The sequence below is a fragment of the Helicoverpa armigera genome, chromosome 8 (genome assembly GCF_030705265.1).
Source record: "Helicoverpa armigera isolate CAAS_96S chromosome 8, ASM3070526v1, whole genome shotgun sequence".
Classification (NCBI taxonomy): domain Eukaryota; kingdom Metazoa; phylum Arthropoda; class Insecta; order Lepidoptera; family Noctuidae; genus Helicoverpa; species Helicoverpa armigera.
In genome coordinates this window covers 4,287,918-4,305,807 of record NC_087127.1, presented here as the reverse complement: position 1 = coordinate 4,305,807, position 17,890 = coordinate 4,287,918, and the positions used below count along the sequence as shown (strand labels likewise).

The following is a 17,890-nucleotide window of genomic DNA, read 5'->3' as shown; positions in this document are numbered from 1 at the left end:
GATGGTCCTGGGCCGTTACGCGGAGTATGTCTCTTTTGGTCTCTTCAAATGCCATTTTACCACGAGCAACTAAATCATCTTTAATGACAGAAAATGTTTTCGAATTTAATCCATTAATAACAATCGCACCCTCGCCGGCTTCATTAAACTCATAAATGCCGGTAGGTATATAATGATGAACACCATTCTTAGTTCTTAAGCCACCCTCAACAAACAACACCCCAGTGAATTTTGGATTAGTATAAACTTTCACAACAGTCAGGCCTGATATTATAACAGACTCTAAAGAGTGCAAACCGGTTTTATTATGTGTTACTACATTCGTAAGATTTAACAAAATATCGAATCGTTCACAAGTTTTATGTATTAATATATGTGGTTGCTCAGTGTATGTTTGACCTATCATCAGTGGCATTTTCATAGCATTATCTGGGACCAGAAGCAACTCCGTGCACGCTCCCACACCATCAATTTCAATTTGTACATTAATTCTCCCTAAAACTGTCACGAAAGAATTGCCAAACCCTTTTAAAACAGGTAAACCATCGAGTTCGATGGCTTTGATTCCTAATTTAGGAAAATAAGACTCCTTCAACATGGAGCATTCGCTACCAAGATCTACAAATGCCTCTATAGGGACGTTATTAACTAGCGCGGTTTTAATGAATTTTTGACCAGCATCAGAATCCGAACTAACTCTATTTACAGATTTCTCAGATGTAGATGTGTTAAAGTAACATTTTTCGGTCTCATGCCCTATTCCAAAACATTTAGTGCATTTTTTTATAGGAAGACTACACTGACTAACTATATGTCCTTCAGCCTTGCAGTTGGCACAACGTATTTTCCTTTTAAATGAAGTTGATTGCATTTGATTACTGGATTGAGAAAGATCGGTGGAATTTTTAAGGGGAAGTGGTTTATAATTGCGTTTATCGGGATTGATTTTGACGTGTCGTGAATTTCTTAAATAAGTTAATAGTTTGTCTAAATTATCGAACTGTACCGCCTCCGCGCCCAGCCTAACAGAGCGGTCGTCTATGCCATGCAGTACACAATCTACAGCCTTCCGTCCGGTAATAGAGCACCTATTTATAAGAGCTATTTTATCATAGAAGTAATCTTCTAGCGAGTCTCCGAATTTAGCGCGCCTAGCTAGCATATCACTAAGCATCTGCCCATAGTTCTCATCTGACGGAAAAGCCGCCAGTAATTTAGATTGCCACTCATCCCAAGAGAATAAAACTGAGGGGAGACCTTCGTACCACCTTTTGGCTAACCCCGCTAATTTGGGAAGCGCGAAGTGCACAATTTGCCTATCAGACCAACCATATATAGTGGCGCACTCGTTTACTTTTTGTAGCCACATAGTTATGGTTTGTTCTTTCCTAGCAGGATCGAACTCGGGTACAGTATTTTTTGTGGATTTACTTTATCTGAGTCAGGAGCGACCGCCTTAAGGGCCTGTATTAACATGTTCAAAGTACTATTATCGGAATTAGATAGACAAGGTGATGCTGAACTAACCTTATTCTCATCCGTTGGCTGTGGCTCATTGGTGCGTTGTGGGTGTTTATTGTACCCGCACCGACTGCTACCCAGGCAGCTCACGTCCCGAGGCCGGCTGGGACTGCGGCGAGATGAGTGATGCCGCTGGTCACGGCTGCGCGACCGCTGCCCGCGCTGATGGTAGACTGCTTGGCTGGTGCGGCTTCGAAGTCTCTGGGGCGATTGTCGCCCCCTAGGCCTTTCCCGGGGCCTATGGCAAGACCGGCTTCGGGATCGCTGCGGTGATTGATGCTCATCGAGCATCTCCTTCGATCGACGGCACGTTCGGCTTCGGGATCGCCCTGGTGATCTATGCTCATGGAGCATCTCTCTTGACCGATGGCACGTTCGGCTTCGGGACCGCCGCGGTGATCCATGCTCGTAGAGCATCTCTCTTGACCGACGGCTCGTTCGGCTTCTGCTCCGCTGTTGCTCACGAGACCTGCCTGGTGTCTTCCCTCTTGGCTGCTGGCTACTGGATCCCGGTCTTGTTGGGCTAAGCAACAACCGGCTTGGGACCCGGTCCGGCGCTTGCTGACTGGAAGAATGCTGAGGTCTTAGACTGGATACACCCAGCGAGCTACGACGGCGCCGTTTGCCCACTTCTTGCAGGCTAGACACGCTGCCAGAGGGCAACACAGGAGAGCCTGAATGTTCCATTGTTATCCTGCGGATTTAAAAAAAAATGGCACAAGTACTGTTTTCCTCACATTTATAGATAGACATTATTATTTATTATTGTAAAACAGGAAAATTACATAAAGCTATCATATACTCACATAATTAGAATACAACCTGTATTAGAAGCTTGAAATGAATAAATGAAAATAAAATAAAATGATACTTACGGTAAATAAAAAAAAAAAAAAACAAATTTCGCTAGGATCTCGGCTACAATTTGCCTTTAAAGTATTAGGGCATGCTTCAAGCTAACCCTGTACATACATATAAAGTACATAGATACATAAACAATAGTACATAGATAAATATAAAGTACATTGATTCCAATCCCACTTCTGAGATGTCAGGCCCCTTAATTTAAAAGGGATAAGATGGTAAAATAATAAAATATACATATATTACTAAGTAGGTTTATTTATTTGAGGAGATGATAAAGAGCATTTAGTTACAGGTATGATTTATATATTTCTAAGTAAGTAATAACACTTATTGATCCATTTGCAATAGTTTAATACAATATAATATAAATAGTTTAATTAATTAGGTAAATATTAAATAACAGCATAAATGACGCAAAACAAAGAAAGTAAGTACTTACGAGATCTAATGTCGTTGATGTGAACAGGGCGACACTCAAGTAACGAATGACACTCGGTTGCTGTGCCGCGTTCATTTATAGACGTAAACAACAAGATGGCGGCCGACCGAGTGTCATCGTTTCACAACATTTAACAGTTTATTTTAAAATCAAATCCATTAATTCAACAATTTAAAAATTAAATCAATATTATTACAATTAAAATACAAAAATTATAGTAACAATAGAATAATTAGCTAACATATTTTCAATATCAATCTGAGTATTATCTTGGGTAAAACCGAAACAGCAAACAGTGTCCCAGTGACCTTCATGTTATCACATCCGAAATGATTGATAAAACTGAATTACCTAATTATTCGGTCATATATTTTTGAAATACATAACCTTTTAACTGAAACATTTTTCCTTAATATTAAGAATTATAATTTGTTTTATATTTAATTTTATTATAATTTGTTTATTTGTTCCAGTTTTACACTAACTTAACTGGTTGCTAAACGGATTTTGATGAAACTTTACAGAAGGTTACGATTGAATTGAATTAATAAAAAAACATACCTATAATAAACCAATTACATAATTATTTCCTTTTCCACATAATAAAACTTATCACATGCTGATGACCTAAAACATCAGCATGTTTTTAATACCTACTTCTCTGTTCGACGTCATCTCACAAGTCAAGTAGATCGAAGAGCTCGTTAATTAACTAAATTGTGGCTATGAACAGGAAAAAAACATTTAATAATTGTTTTTAGTATAGGTACTTATTTCATGCTTACAATAATAAGGGGTAATGTTTTCAACGTAATTGTAGAACGAGCATTTACACACGTTTGCCCAGACCTTCATAATTCCAAGATTCCTCCCAGGTTCAAATATTAGTGTGCTATGACGCACAAAAATACTTGCCTGGTCAACTCGTTCTAGCAAACCGTAACAAACTATGTGCAAACATTTAAAAAATGACGAGAATTTACAACATCTGTGCGCAAACGCATGCTGAAGATTTATTTGTTTGAACTCTCAAACCTCATTATGAACTGGTCCGATTTAAACATTTATAACAGTGTTAGGTAGCCTATTTATCCAGGAAGGCTATAAGTTCCCTTTTAGGCCTTTTATACAGGTGCGCAGGGTAGACCCCAAGAGACGAGGATGAAACCGCTGGCTGAAGCTAATTGTTGATAATTAGCGAAGTCTAAAGGATTACTGGTAATTACCGATCCTTAAAAACATGATTCTACTAATGATTATAAACCACTTTCCCAAAGGAATTGTTTCCACTTTAAACTTTATCTGACAGCCGTTTTGCTAGTGTATTTTTGTGATTACAATAAAAAAAAAGTTTCTTTGGGACAGTCGTTTGTAATGACGTGTTTAAGTATCGGTAGCTAATTACCACGCAGATTTATGGCAAACTAATTTACTGATATTACGAACATGACTTGTTAGTGCAGTACAAACGCCTATTCATTAGAGGTCAGTGAACGATTAGTAACTTTGCTCTAGCGTTGTAACAGGCAAGATATGAGTTTTAGCATATAATATGAATATGCATAAGAAGAAAAGGGCTTCTAACCACCACAATCATAGATTGGTGTTTATTGATTGATCATTTTGTTTTCAAAATAATGGGAGGGTTCCATGGAATTAGTAACGTCCCCTCCATCCCCCATACATCCGCATTTTGGCGCGCTACTTTCCTTTATGACATTTCCGCTAGTCATCTTGTTCTCCATGGTCATCATCTTTATGTTGAGGAACAATCATGGCGCTTGGAGTGTCTCTCGCTCCAACTTTCTGACGCTGCCACATGCAAACAAGCAGTATAGCAGTCTATTCCTGTACATGTATGAGTTTTAGATGATTCATTGTGTAAAATAAGTATATGTATGTATGTGGAGTAAGAGCGTCGGTTGCTTTGGCTATTTCATATCGTAACCATATTTATTTTTAGTAGACCTTTTCCGGCTATCATTGAACATCTTTGGCAGTCTTTACGGATAGTCACAAGCCAGTAAGTCTAGCAACTATGTAGTCTTATCAAGGGGAATTTGTTTGCCTGGGTAACTGGGTTGAGTAAGTCAAATGGGCAGCGGCGGCCCTAGCCATTGTGAGGCTACGTGCGGCAGGTCTATGCGAGGCCCTTTGTCCTACGTGAAAAGTCTGTTGTGAGCTAGGAGTTATTTTCTTGTTAATAAAAGGACTTACAAGCGGCGCTACCTTCTAGGTTCGGCTAAAAAAGGATGAAAAAAATAAAAGAAGTGGAAAATAAAGCACCCGGGAGCGTAGCGAGCGCAAAAATTTTTGAGCTTTGGGTCACAAAAGCACCTAAACTTGTATAGTAAAGAAGGTTGCAAGGTGAAGGTGAAAATTTTTGAGTTTTGGGACATAAAAGTACTCAAATCATGTTAGAATGAACGGTACTGACAAGCGAACAGCCACGAGCCTAGCGAGCACGAAAATTTTTGAGTTTTGGGACATAAAAGAACTCTAATCATGTTAGAACGAACGGTACTGACAAGCGAACAGCCGCGAGCGTAGCGAGCGCGAAAATTTTTGAGTTTTGGGACATAAAAGCGATTTTTTTTTAATTGTTTGTTTAAGGACTCTCAAATTAAACTCGGAATTAAGCACAAATAAAAAGAATCCGTGACTGGATCGAGAGCCAGTTGTTTTTGTTACGTTGGTGTTCCAATTTTTTTGTTAAATTGAGAACTCAAAAAGTAAACGCAGAATGAATAAGAAATAAATAAAGAAAAATATTTTTTTTCTTGGACCAGATATATATGTATTTTTTAATTATATTTTTTTTATATTAGTGTGGGTTGTAGCGCGAGGCCCCCCCAAGCGCGAGGCCCTGTGCGAAGGCACAGTTCGCACACCCCTAGGGCCGCCACTGCAAATGGGCACTCGCTCCTTGTAAAATACTGGTACTCTGCTGAACTACATTCGGTTAGACTGGGAAAGTAAAATTAAACGAAATGTTATGTTTTATAGTTTCTTTTTGCACAAGACTCTTTGGAACCGTGCACCTAGCTGTTGACGTGTTTTAAGCGCCTGCAATAGTTCTTTAGATGGTGGGGTGTCGTGTTCAGAGATAAGTAAATAAACCGAATACTAATTAATACACTTTTATTATCTGACTCCAATTAGGTTACATACGATTTGGGTACAGTCACAATATTTAGTAGCGTGCGTTGGTAGTGCGATATACGGGACAACTGAGGAGGCGAACACAATGCAAGTACAGTATGACAATATTGATGCGTCAACAATTAGTGTAGGTCCCACTACATCATTCCTCCCCTTTTTTTAAAAAAAAATTTTGACAAAAGATTTTTTTTTCAAAAAAAAATATTCTTATCCAGTTACTATATAATCCAAGAAGCTTACAATGTTCACAAACAATATTATTAAATTACAGTCTCAACAAAAATTTGCTTACAGTATACATTTATACAATAACAACTTTGAAACATGATGCTTGACGGGTTGTGCGATAAGCGCATGTTTGTCTCAGTATTACTGGCTTTGTACCTAATGGCTTAGTGATTAAAAGATACACCTCTCGTGCCTGAGAGTGCAGGTTCAAACTTATGTTCATTATTACAAATTGAATATCAAATACAGAGTAGAGAATCTATCTTTAAACAGGACAAAACTTTGATTTACCAATATAGAACTATCTTAAACTAAGTACAAAATGTTCTTAACCTTTGTGTTATACTCTGCTCTCCTCTCTTGGAGTCATTGTGGCCGGCCGGTACCAACAATACAAACTATGCAGAATGTCCTACGATCGAAAAACAAAATATAACACAATACGTCCAGTGCCTACCTTAAATCTATGTAATACACTACTCATATTCGTCTATTACAGTTGCGGAACACTTCTAGAGAGTCCGTCTTGACATTTAATGTGATTACATACATAATAGATAACATGAAATATACATAATCTAAGTATATATACGAAATACGTTAAAGGTAGTTATCATGCCGGGTTACTCTGCTATACATATTAAAAAATAAAATTACACGCTTGGCCTACTCGTACGAATGACCAAGAGTCTCCAGTATCCGACATGATGACGCCATAAAAAATATACATACATTCACTACTGTTTAACATTCACTACACATTCACACAAATATAATATCACTTGAGAGAACGAGGGTTTTTGATCAGCATATTATTATCAAAGCACAACTTTGGCTGTTGACGGCGGACTCATTGCATGTTGAGGTTGCACAGTTTCGACCTTAATACTAGGTAAGGCTACAGAACTGGCTACCATTTCTTTTCTTAACCATTTCCTCACGCCTCTAATAAATCTTCGTTTCAGTGCGTAGGCAAATACCATAGTTAACATTATTATAATAACTATCATCACTATGCCAATAATATTTAGCTTATTATGCATATGGGCCACATTAGATACATTTTCGTTTACGATTACGTTCTCTTTCGTTTGATTAGAACCCATTTTGCTAATTTAATCCACTATACTGATGTATCGTCTCAACGTAAATGAAATTAAAGATCACGATACCACAATTTGAAACTTATGTCCTAAATAAATCTGCAAAATTGACATTTTAACAATAAAATAATTTATCGATATTTCAATGGCTTTTTGCTTACTCGACCAGTTCGCGTAGTATAAACTTTACTATCGGGTTCGTCCGTTTGAATTGTTACTTTTTTCGTAACTTTTCGACAAACGGTATCCCTATTACTATTATCAACTACTTTAGATTGCGATTCATCCTCTACTAACATGTACGCTGGTTTCAGACGATCTATAGAAACTTTAACTTGTCGGTCGGGCAACTGAATACAAAATACTTTATTATCTCTACTTATGACGCGATATGGTCCGTCGTAAGGTGGTTGTAACGGTTTCCGTACTGCGTCATTACGGATAAAAATATATTCACAATCATACAAGTCTTTATGCACAAAAATCTTATTTGGTGACTTATTTTTCCTATTAGATGGCTTTAACCCGTCAATTACAACTTTTAACTTATTTACGAAATTTTCTGAGTCGCTAATTTTCAAATCAGTTGTATCATAAAAGTCACCGGGTAATCTAATATTACTGCCATACAACATTTGTGCAGCGGTTACGCCTGTATCTAATTTTATCGTTGTGCGTAACCCTAACATTACTGTTGCCAATTCGTCAACCCAGCATTTATTATTTAAGCGAGCCATTAACGCGGCTTTTAAAGATCTATGCCAACGTTCTACTAAACCATTACATTGAGGATGATACGGAGTTGTCCGTGTCTTTATAATTCCCATTAAAATCATTAATTCTTTGAATAAGTTACTTTCGAACTGACGACCCTGGTCACTAGTGAGCTTTATAGGACAACCAAAACGACTAATCCAACCTTCATATAATGTTTTCGCTACGATTTCTGCAGTTATCTCTTTTAGTGGAAATGCCTCTGGCCAACGAGTGAATCTATCGATAATCGTTAAACAATATCTATAACCTTCTGGCGAGGTTGGTAACGGTCCTATAATATCAATATGTATATGCTCAAAACGTTTAGCACTTTTAAAGGACTTTAAATCAGAAACCGTATGTTTTTGAACTTTAGCTCTTTGACATTTTACACATGTTTTAGCCCAATTACCAATATCTCTATTCATTTCAGGCCAAAAATATCTATCTTTTACTAATTTTTTACTTGTCTTAATACCAGGATGACTTAAATTATGAATAGAATCAAAAGCTAAACGACGAAATTTTTCAGGTAAATATGGTCTTGCACTATTAGTAGACATTTCGCAATAAACATGTTTATCAGTATCAAGTAACGTTACGCGTTTTAATATTACTTTACTGTTGTTGTTCGATGCCCTCAATAATTTTGCAAGCTGTTCGTCAACTTCCTGCGCAGTGGCGAGTTCTGCGAAATCTAACGTCGTGGGACATGTTATTGTTTCAACTCTAGATAATGTGTCAGCAACTATATTATTATTTCCACTAATGTGTCGTATGTCAGTACTAAATTCACTAATAAACATAATTTGCCTAGTTCGCCTAGAAGTTTCTCTATTGGTACCTAATTTAGTAAACGCGAAAGTTAATGGTTTATGATCTGTAAAAATTATTAATTCTTGACCTTCAACTAAATTACGAAAATGTATGATTGCTAAATAAATTGCTAAAAGTTCTCTATCATATGTACTATATTTCTTTTGTGCTTCAGTTAATTTTTTCGAAAAATATCCTAAAGGTTTCCAATTGCCATCAACTTTTTGTTGCAATACTGGGGTGCGATTCACTAACGCAAAACATCTTTACAACCAAGAAATCATCGTTGTAACATCAGATGAAAAGTAGGCGGTATTCATTAGTTAAAAATGCGCGATCGTAGCGCCTCAACGATGTTGACGGCGTGACATAGAACTAACATTTGGTGCCAAATGTATGAAAATCGGTATTCAGCAACACGAAACATCCTCGCCTGCAACGACAACCTCGCCTTCGCCCTCGATTTTATCTGTCAAACCGAAAAGCTTGTAAATTGTGGATGTTTTCTTGGATGAAGGCGATTAAAATGTAAGTAAAACAAGTTATTTAATAAATTGCAATGTGAAAATATGTTTTTATGATGTTTTGTTTATCGTACTTTAATTCCTGAAACGTTTACGCCTATTTTTAATGTTTTAGATGGCAGTTCGTCTTTCCTGTATGATTTTTTTGTTGGAAGAAACTAAACATCAAGATAATTAAATAAATAAGAAGTCAGGCCTCCGTGATACGTATTATGGATTTACTAACTACTGATAGAAACTATATTAAGGTTGACTGAAGAACAGATTAGACAGTGGAAAGAAGATTTCTCCTTTCCTAACAAAGGCGAATCGTTAAGGAGGAATTAGCAACCACACTAATATATTACACTTAATCGATATAATATAAATCATCATACAGTACAGTGGATAGGTGCCTAAAACTTACTGTCCATCAACCTTTTGTATGTACTGTCAATTTTTTGGTTAGTGGGATTTATGTACCAGATAATGCTATGTGACATTGCAAGAACAATGGCTCACAGGCATCTGCCTCAAGGACTCAACAATATACAGTAGATGCCATCAACCATCCAGATATTATTGATAAGTACGAGGTAAGAACTAGTCACAGAGTACTTTATTATATAGTAAGAAGCAACTGTGACCTGGTTAACAAGCAAGCCAGACTCTAGCAGTCACTTGGACCGTGGAGGTCATGCTAGAAGTTATTTAATAAACAATAATATGTGTGACACCTTCTAACAATGCACATGTATTTTACTAGTGTATGTTAAATAGTAATATAAACATTTTTAACATTACACAATAGTGTGCAGGCATCAAAGTAATTTTTATAAAAATACTTAACTTTTCTGTAATCATTAATTAATAAAACAATATTTTAATTCAACATGTCTTTTTATTATTTTGTATTTTATAATGAACATGGATTTATTTATCTAAATTCAGATTCCAAAACATTCTCCTTGCATAATGGAATGTATTTTTAACTCAATTATACCAAGTTCTGGCAAATTCTTCATGTTGTCTCGCAGCTGCAATAGAACTGGACTTCCTCTGAAATGCTCCTTTTTGTCCTTCCAGTACTGCAACACAAGCAAAACTTATATGGTTATATATAAAATAAATATAACTACTATTTGCTTGGTGTGGTTTAACTTTCAGTTGCAATTTCAAATGCCTTTATGATTGAATTTGAAGGATAGAGTAAAATCATTGTATATGCCTGCTGTCAACACTAATTTAGTACCTAATACATACAAAACACAATGTAAAAGAGTACCTACTGTACTTACCATGATTCAATGCAACAGTAAACACACAGGTTCATAAATGATTATTGATTACTAACCTTACACCACTGCCCCAATATTTCCATACATCCACTACGTCACTGTTTGGGGCTGTTGTTTTCGGATCGTGCCTGATGACTGCTCGCATTTGCAGTACGATCATGGGCCCATCATAATCAAACATGGTTTGTTTTCCAAAAAGCTTACTAGCTCTTCCAGCTGACTCAACAGTGTATTAACTAAAAGATAAATGTTTTAGTTAATACACGTAGTTCACAAAGACTGTATTGTATATTAAAATGTAAATGTTACGTACTGTGTACTTACTTTCGATAGTTTTGGAACCAAACTAAAACACAGGACAAGTAGAATGCCGTTGGTTAGGGGTACAACTTTTTTTAAAGTCCACTTGACCGCTTAAAGCCATTTGGAGCTTTGAAATCTCGTATTTAGATAAATAAAGATATAATCCAGTTATGAGCAAAATGTTTGTTTTGGTTTTGAAAAGTTTTGAAATGACACAGACTATATATTATACTACATAACGTAGATTATAACAAATGTCAAAGATTTGAGTCATTATTTTCTATGTCGAAAATGATATGATTAATTAAATATTCGTTGCTTATCGAATAGAATGTGTTTTATACATACATATTATGCATTTACATTGATTTAAAATGTCGAAATAACGCCAAAAAACGTTAGTCGAGATTTTCTCGATTATACTTTAAATTGCTTTAGAAGAAATTTGGCAACACTGTAAACATCCTACCCGTCATCGTTGTTCGGCAGATCGTCGACGAACTTTTGAGCTAACCGAATACGGTTTTCATCAACGTTGTTTTTAAAAGCGATGTCTACGATGCGACATCTGTGAACTCGTCGTTGTTAGCATCGATGATGTGTTTGTTACAGAATCGCATAGCAGCACCTACACTTGTGTCTGATGCGTCCGTCATCAATGACAAAGGTGTATGTGCCGATGGGAAATACAATAAGGTAGCATTTTTAAGATCATCTTTACATTTTTCAAAATTGTTCGTAGCTTCAGGTGTCCAATTGATTTTACTTTTATCCTTACGCTTTGAATTCCCTAAATATTTATTTAACGCTGCCTGATGATCAGCCGAATGCGGTATATGAGCTCTATAAAAATTTAACATGCCTAAAAATCTTCTAAGTTCCTCTACAGTATCCGGCTTTGGAAAATCAATAATCGCTTTAACTTTATCTTCTAATGGTTTAATTCCTTCTGTAGAGACCTCAAAACCCAAAAACTCTAATTTATCTTTACCAAAACTACACTTTGAAAAATTAATCGTTATACCAAATTCATTAAAACGTTCAAAAACTTTTCGTAAATGTTCTCTATGCTGCTCTTCATTTTCCGATGCAATGATGACGTCATCTACGTAATTGAAAAGAAAATCTAAGTCTTGTAAAACAGTATGATGCATAAAACGTTGAAAAGTTTGTGCAGCATTTCTTAATCCAAATGGCATACGCACGAATTCGAATAAACCAAACGGTGTTATGACTGCAGTTTTCTCAATGTCATTTTCCGAAACTGGCACACAATAATAGGCTCTATTTATATCTAGCTTTGAGAAAACCTTTTTATTATCTAACATATACGTAAAATCATGAAGACGGGGAACTGGATATCGATCAGGCTTGGTAATCGCATTTAAACGTCTATAATCTCCACAAGGTCTAATATTCCCGTCCTTCTTAGGAACAACATGCAAGGGACTTGCCCAAGCGCTTTTACTCGGCCTACAAATCCCAAGCTCTTGCATAATCTTAAACTCATTTTTAGCTTTTACGTACCTGTCTGGTGGTAACTGCCTGGCTCGTGCGTGCACTGGAGGTCCTGTGGTCTCAATGTGATGACAAACATTATGTTTAGGCGTTTCTTTGTACGAAACTGGCTTAGTTAGTTCTGGAAATTCACATAATAAATCATAATAAGGGCAATTATTTACAATAGTTTTCAAAGTGGGCTCACTAGAATTAGAAAGATTGCCTTTGGTGCTTAAATTAGTTATTTGATCGATTAACCTTCGTCCGTTCAAGTCAATTAACAACTGAAAATTAGCTAAGAAGTCAGCACCTAATATTGGTTGCTGTACGTCCGCTAATGTAAATAACCAACGGAATGCTCGTCTTAGGTTTAAATCTAATTCTAAGTACAATGTACCATACGTGTTAATCTGAGTTCCATTTGCGGCAAAGAGTTTATAACAGCACTCACTTGTATTACCTTTCATGTAGGCTACTTTCCGCGGTAACACTGACACGTTTGCACCACTATCCACTAAGAAGTTTAAGCCCGATTTCCTGTCTCTGACACACAGACGGTGATTCCCGAAGGCACGGTCACAGCCTCCCGTCGCAGACTGCACCGACTCTAGTTTTCCGCTGGCTTGTCCTTGTCGTGTTTTTTCTTCCAGTTACATGGATCCACGCATTTAGTTGCCTTGCTGCGATACTTATAATGGTAAAAACATAGCCAATTTGGATCTTCGAATTTCCTTGTGCGACTTCTTGACCCTGACCTGGATCTGTTGCGTCTAAAGTTATTCCTTCGCCAGCTATTTGAACGGCTTCGTGATCTTGACTCTAAATTTTGTAATCTATCACTCAATTTGTTTATTGCCGAAATAATTTGGTCCTGAGAACCCGATGGGCCTGGTTCCTGTTTGAAAGTCGCAACACTATTTATTTGAGTCGTTGTTTCCATTATTTTATCCGCTATTGATGCCAATTTCTCTAGATCTTTTTCTTCCGTTACAGCTAAAACTCCTCGCACCGAATTTGGTAAATGATTCTGCCACATAACTATGAGTGTTTCGTTATTTACTCGTCCCCTGGCTAGGTCTTGCATTTTTCTTAGTAATTGTGATGGTTTCTGGTCGCCTAATTCCATTTCGCCAATGAGTTTTTTTACTTGCCGCTCTTCGGATTCTTGATATATAAATATTAACTTATTCTTCAAGGTCTCATATTTATTTTTCTCAGGGGGATCCACAAGGATCTGTGTAACTTGCTCAACTGCGTCGGGGGGTAATTTTGAAATAAGGACCTGGTACTTTGATTCGTCAGACATCTTCTGAGGATTTAGAACTGCTTCTGCTTGGATAAACCATGTTCTAGGTGACTTCTTCCAAAATTCCGGAATTCTAGCTGTGATGGAGATGGACGACAGTTGATGTTCTTCAATAACGACCTTCTTGTCCTCAGACGACATTATAATTTTCTTAATTTGACGCGCACTAATATTAAGCCGACACTACGTACACTTGTGTGAGTTGCCCCGGTCGTCCGATTCACTGAATTACAAGTCCAAATTCACTGGTTACAGTTCACACTTTCTCCACACGGGGTCACCAATTTAGATGGTGGGGTGTCGTGTTCAGAGATAAGTAAATAAACCGAATACTAATTAATACACTTTTATTATCTGACTCCAATTAGGTTACATACGATTTGGGTACAGTCACAATATTTAGTAGCGTGCGTTGGTAGTGCGATATACGGGACAACTGAGGAGGCGAACACAATGCAAGTACAGTATGACAATATTGATGCGTCAACAATTAGTGTAGGTCCCACTACAGTTCTATATGGAATAAAAACCTTTGACTTAAGTAACTACAACCTGGTATATTTTATTAATCTTAAAAATACATCTTTATTTAGTAAGATTCCTAGTCATAACATTGGTATTGCATCGTAAGAATAAGGCTTATGATGCAAAAACAAAGAAAACAACTTTTGGAATTTGTTAGATAACTTGCTACGACAAGTTATTTTTTTCTAATAAGAACACCCATAATTCCATGAACACCAGAGTGTTCCCTGGTCGTGAGTAGCCCGTATTCCTTCTCTGTCCGCCGTCGTCATCAGAAGTTGTTTTATCAAAACGATCTAATTGTCCGCAAGGCGATATTGGTGGTTATTGGTCTACTCGAAAACCTTAAAAATGCTGGGCAAGTATAGTACTTATCCGTCCAGTACCTGTGAGACAGAAGATACAGATCAGTATTTCATAATATTCTGATTAATATGCAAAAACAGCTACTTCAAAAATAAGCTACGGCAATCGGCATTTATCTGCATTTATCTGTATCGAATACAAGATCCTTCGGTGAGCTTATTTATTTGAATGATAGTCATCAGAAGAAAGGCTATGAATAGGTTTCCGACGGTCGCCATAACTATTTTCCCGACCACGTGATGGAGCTCAGGTAGTAAGATGTAGACTATCAGCACCAATAGCAAACAGAAGCAAGATATGGAGGTAGCTGTAAGGAACAGTGTGAAAAACACGCTTTAAGCACGCACTAAATATTACAAAATAATTCGGACATTTAGTTTGATGAAAGAAAGCGTGGAGCGTGGTGTCCGAAATATTTTGTGTTTTTTAGTTTTTTAAACTTTTATTTTTGTTTTTTACTTTATAGTCTTATTCAAAGTTAATGTACGCCACTATTTTGGATTTAGGTCACTTGGTTATTTTTATAGTAGTCTTGACATATTGGATTTGTAATGACGTTTCTTAGGTCGACCTAATAAAAGCGTGTTAAAAACTTACCACATGTCGTGTAAAGACTACTTTCAATAAATTCTTCGTTAGGCAGGATTGCCCAGAATCTAGGAGTGATTCCACCTGGGTCAGTCACATGAAAGTCAACGCAGTAGTTGCCTTGTGGTACTGCAAACCAGCGATTGTATGCATTTGGGACTTCCAGTGTAAGGACACCGCTCTGAAATCAAATTGACGACCACTAAAGCAAAATTCATCAAGTTCTAGTTGTTTGTCTCTGATGTACATTTCTAATGTTTAGTCAACCTCCAAAACATGTTCATTTGTTTTTGTGTTCATTCTTTAACCTCATAAGCCCATATGAGACGACGCATAGTCAAGACTAATAAAATATACCTGAGCATTGGACGGCTACCAACGAGCTGGTCAAACGATCTGGAGAAAGTCACAGATAGGCTGTACTGGAACCAAGCCGTTTCCAACCAGTCCTTATAGAGGTACTTTCAGTTATAATGGGAGCAGTTTATGCTCACCAGTCAAAGATGTCAGCAGTGGATCTCTGAGATGTGAGTAAGGACTATAATCAAATAAAAGGAACATCAAGACACATACGTACCTCAGTCAGATAAATGTTAAAATTCAATAAAGTAACATCCAGTGCGTTTTTTCTAAAGGCTTCATCTTCAAATTTCTTCGTGATCAGACTGAAAACTTCTTGGAGTGACTTTCCTGTACTGTTTAATGCTTTATCATATACTTTGATGTTGGACAATGTTAGCGTTTCGTTGTAGTCCACACAAGTTCTCTTCAGCCCCACGTAACGATCGGTAGAGCAGCATTTATGTATAAGTTTTTCAAAAGGACTGCTTTGGGCTCTTTGAGAGTCTTTCACAAAGTAAATAGCGATTGTACTGATTGTAAATACTAACAACACATTTATTACTACTAAAAGCACCATCATGCGACGTGCTATTGGCCTGAAGTCTGTACAATTTATGAATAATTTGCTGTGATGAAGTATAACGCATCTATTAAATTAGTAAATATGTTTTGCACTTGCTCCTGCAAGATAAAGTGGTTGCTACATAATATGAGGATAATGGTAATTTTAGCTATGTAGACATACCGTTTGAATAATAGTTGAGGAGTTGCGTATGAGGTGATTCAGTCCATGCTATCGGTTAACATGAAGCTTGAAATAATTATATTGACGTCAAATAAAGACCAGAAAATTTGTGAGTAGCATAATAACTTCAAACAGAATATTATGTACTAAGTATTTGAATCATATGTGTGTACTGTGGCAAAGTTAAACCATCTGAAGAATAGTGAAAAAACTATCAAAGGTTATTCGTCATTTCGCCACACTAGACTCACCACGAATGTGTCCAGTTAGTGAAACTCGTATCTACATTTATATTTATGTTGGGTTTGGTGGCAAAATTAACTTAGGCACATCCTTGATTAGACACCGACTTCTAGGCCGATGCACCTAAAATTAGTTATTTTTAGGCTTTTTAGTGTTTTGGGAAGTCGGTTTAATTTTTTTGTAAAAAAGTTTTTTATTTTATGTGTCACAAACATCATCATCGGCTCATTGGTCAAATTAACGATGGTGTAAATTACCCTTAATAGCTCTAGTTGAGAAGCAAACAAAAATGAAAACGTTATACTTAATTTATTTATTTACTAGCTTTTGCCCGCAACTTTGTTCGCGTGGAATAGTGAGTACCAGCAGATTTTTGATTTGACCAATAGATGGCGCTATATGTCCGGAATATATTTTTTTTTGTAATAAAAACTATCCTATGTCCTTTCTCAAGTTTCAAACTATGTCTGTACCAAATTTCACACAAATCGGTTCAGTAGTTTAGGCGTGAAGAAAAGACAGACAGACAGACAGAAAGACAGACAGACAGACAGAGTTACTTTCGCATTTATAATAATCGAATTTGGCCCGAAATGGTTCGTGTAATATAACCCACGGCCGGTGTGTCGCTTTTTTTTGCTCGGACTTGGCGGACACACTGCCGTGTGTCTAGATTACATTTGACTGAATCATTTAGACGACTGAATTTAGTCAAGTGTAATAAGCCCTTAAACCAGTTAAAACAGTTTTTTATGTGGTACTAGCTGTTGCCCGCAACTTCGTCTGCGTGGGCAATATAGAATAGTCAAAACACTACTTATCCCGTAGGTGCATTCTTTCACGTGACAGTATAATTAGGATTAGCACTGAGCAGTCGCATAGATTCATTGATCAAGGTTGTGTTGTGGATGTGACCATTTATCTAAACAAAAGAAGTAAAGTTTGTGACGTTGTGAATGTCTCTGGATCTAGTCAGCCAATGTGGAAAATTATTACGTATGGCGCGTAAGTAATTTTCACAGGAAACAGCTTTAATCTATGTCTATATGCTATGAGTCTGACAAAGCTGTCATTTGTACATTTTCATGTGTGAAGAGTGCAAGCGACGCGCTCGCGGCGAGCACCCAGCGCTCGAGTTGCGTTCTTACCCCTTCGCCCGCTATCCCCGCCGCCCGCTAAACGCCTTAGCAGTTAAACGTCAAGGAGAGCGGCGCGTGCGCGCCGCGAGCGCGCTGCAAATGCCGCAGGGCAGCAAAACGTGACGCTCACGCAACGCGCT

General features: G+C 37.1%; 2 long non-coding RNA genes across 2 annotated transcripts; one reads left to right on the top strand and one right to left on the bottom strand.

Moving 5' to 3' along the window:
* Positions 1–9,106: 9,106 nt before the first annotated feature.
* Positions 9,107–9,927, top strand: LOC126054563 (uncharacterized). The gene is made up of 2 exons (XR_010276739.1): positions 9,107–9,420; positions 9,532–9,927. It is a non-coding gene; the product is annotated as an uncharacterized LOC126054563 (long non-coding RNA).
* Positions 9,928–10,276: 349 nt separating this feature from the next.
* LOC126055671 (uncharacterized) lies at positions 10,277–16,442 on the bottom strand. Its single transcript, XR_010276738.1, has 4 exons — positions 15,859–16,442; positions 15,291–15,462; positions 10,750–14,713; positions 10,277–10,483 (listed from the first exon to the last, which is right to left on the bottom strand). It is a non-coding gene; the product is annotated as an uncharacterized LOC126055671 (long non-coding RNA).
* Between the last annotated feature and the right edge of the window lie 1,448 nt (positions 16,443–17,890).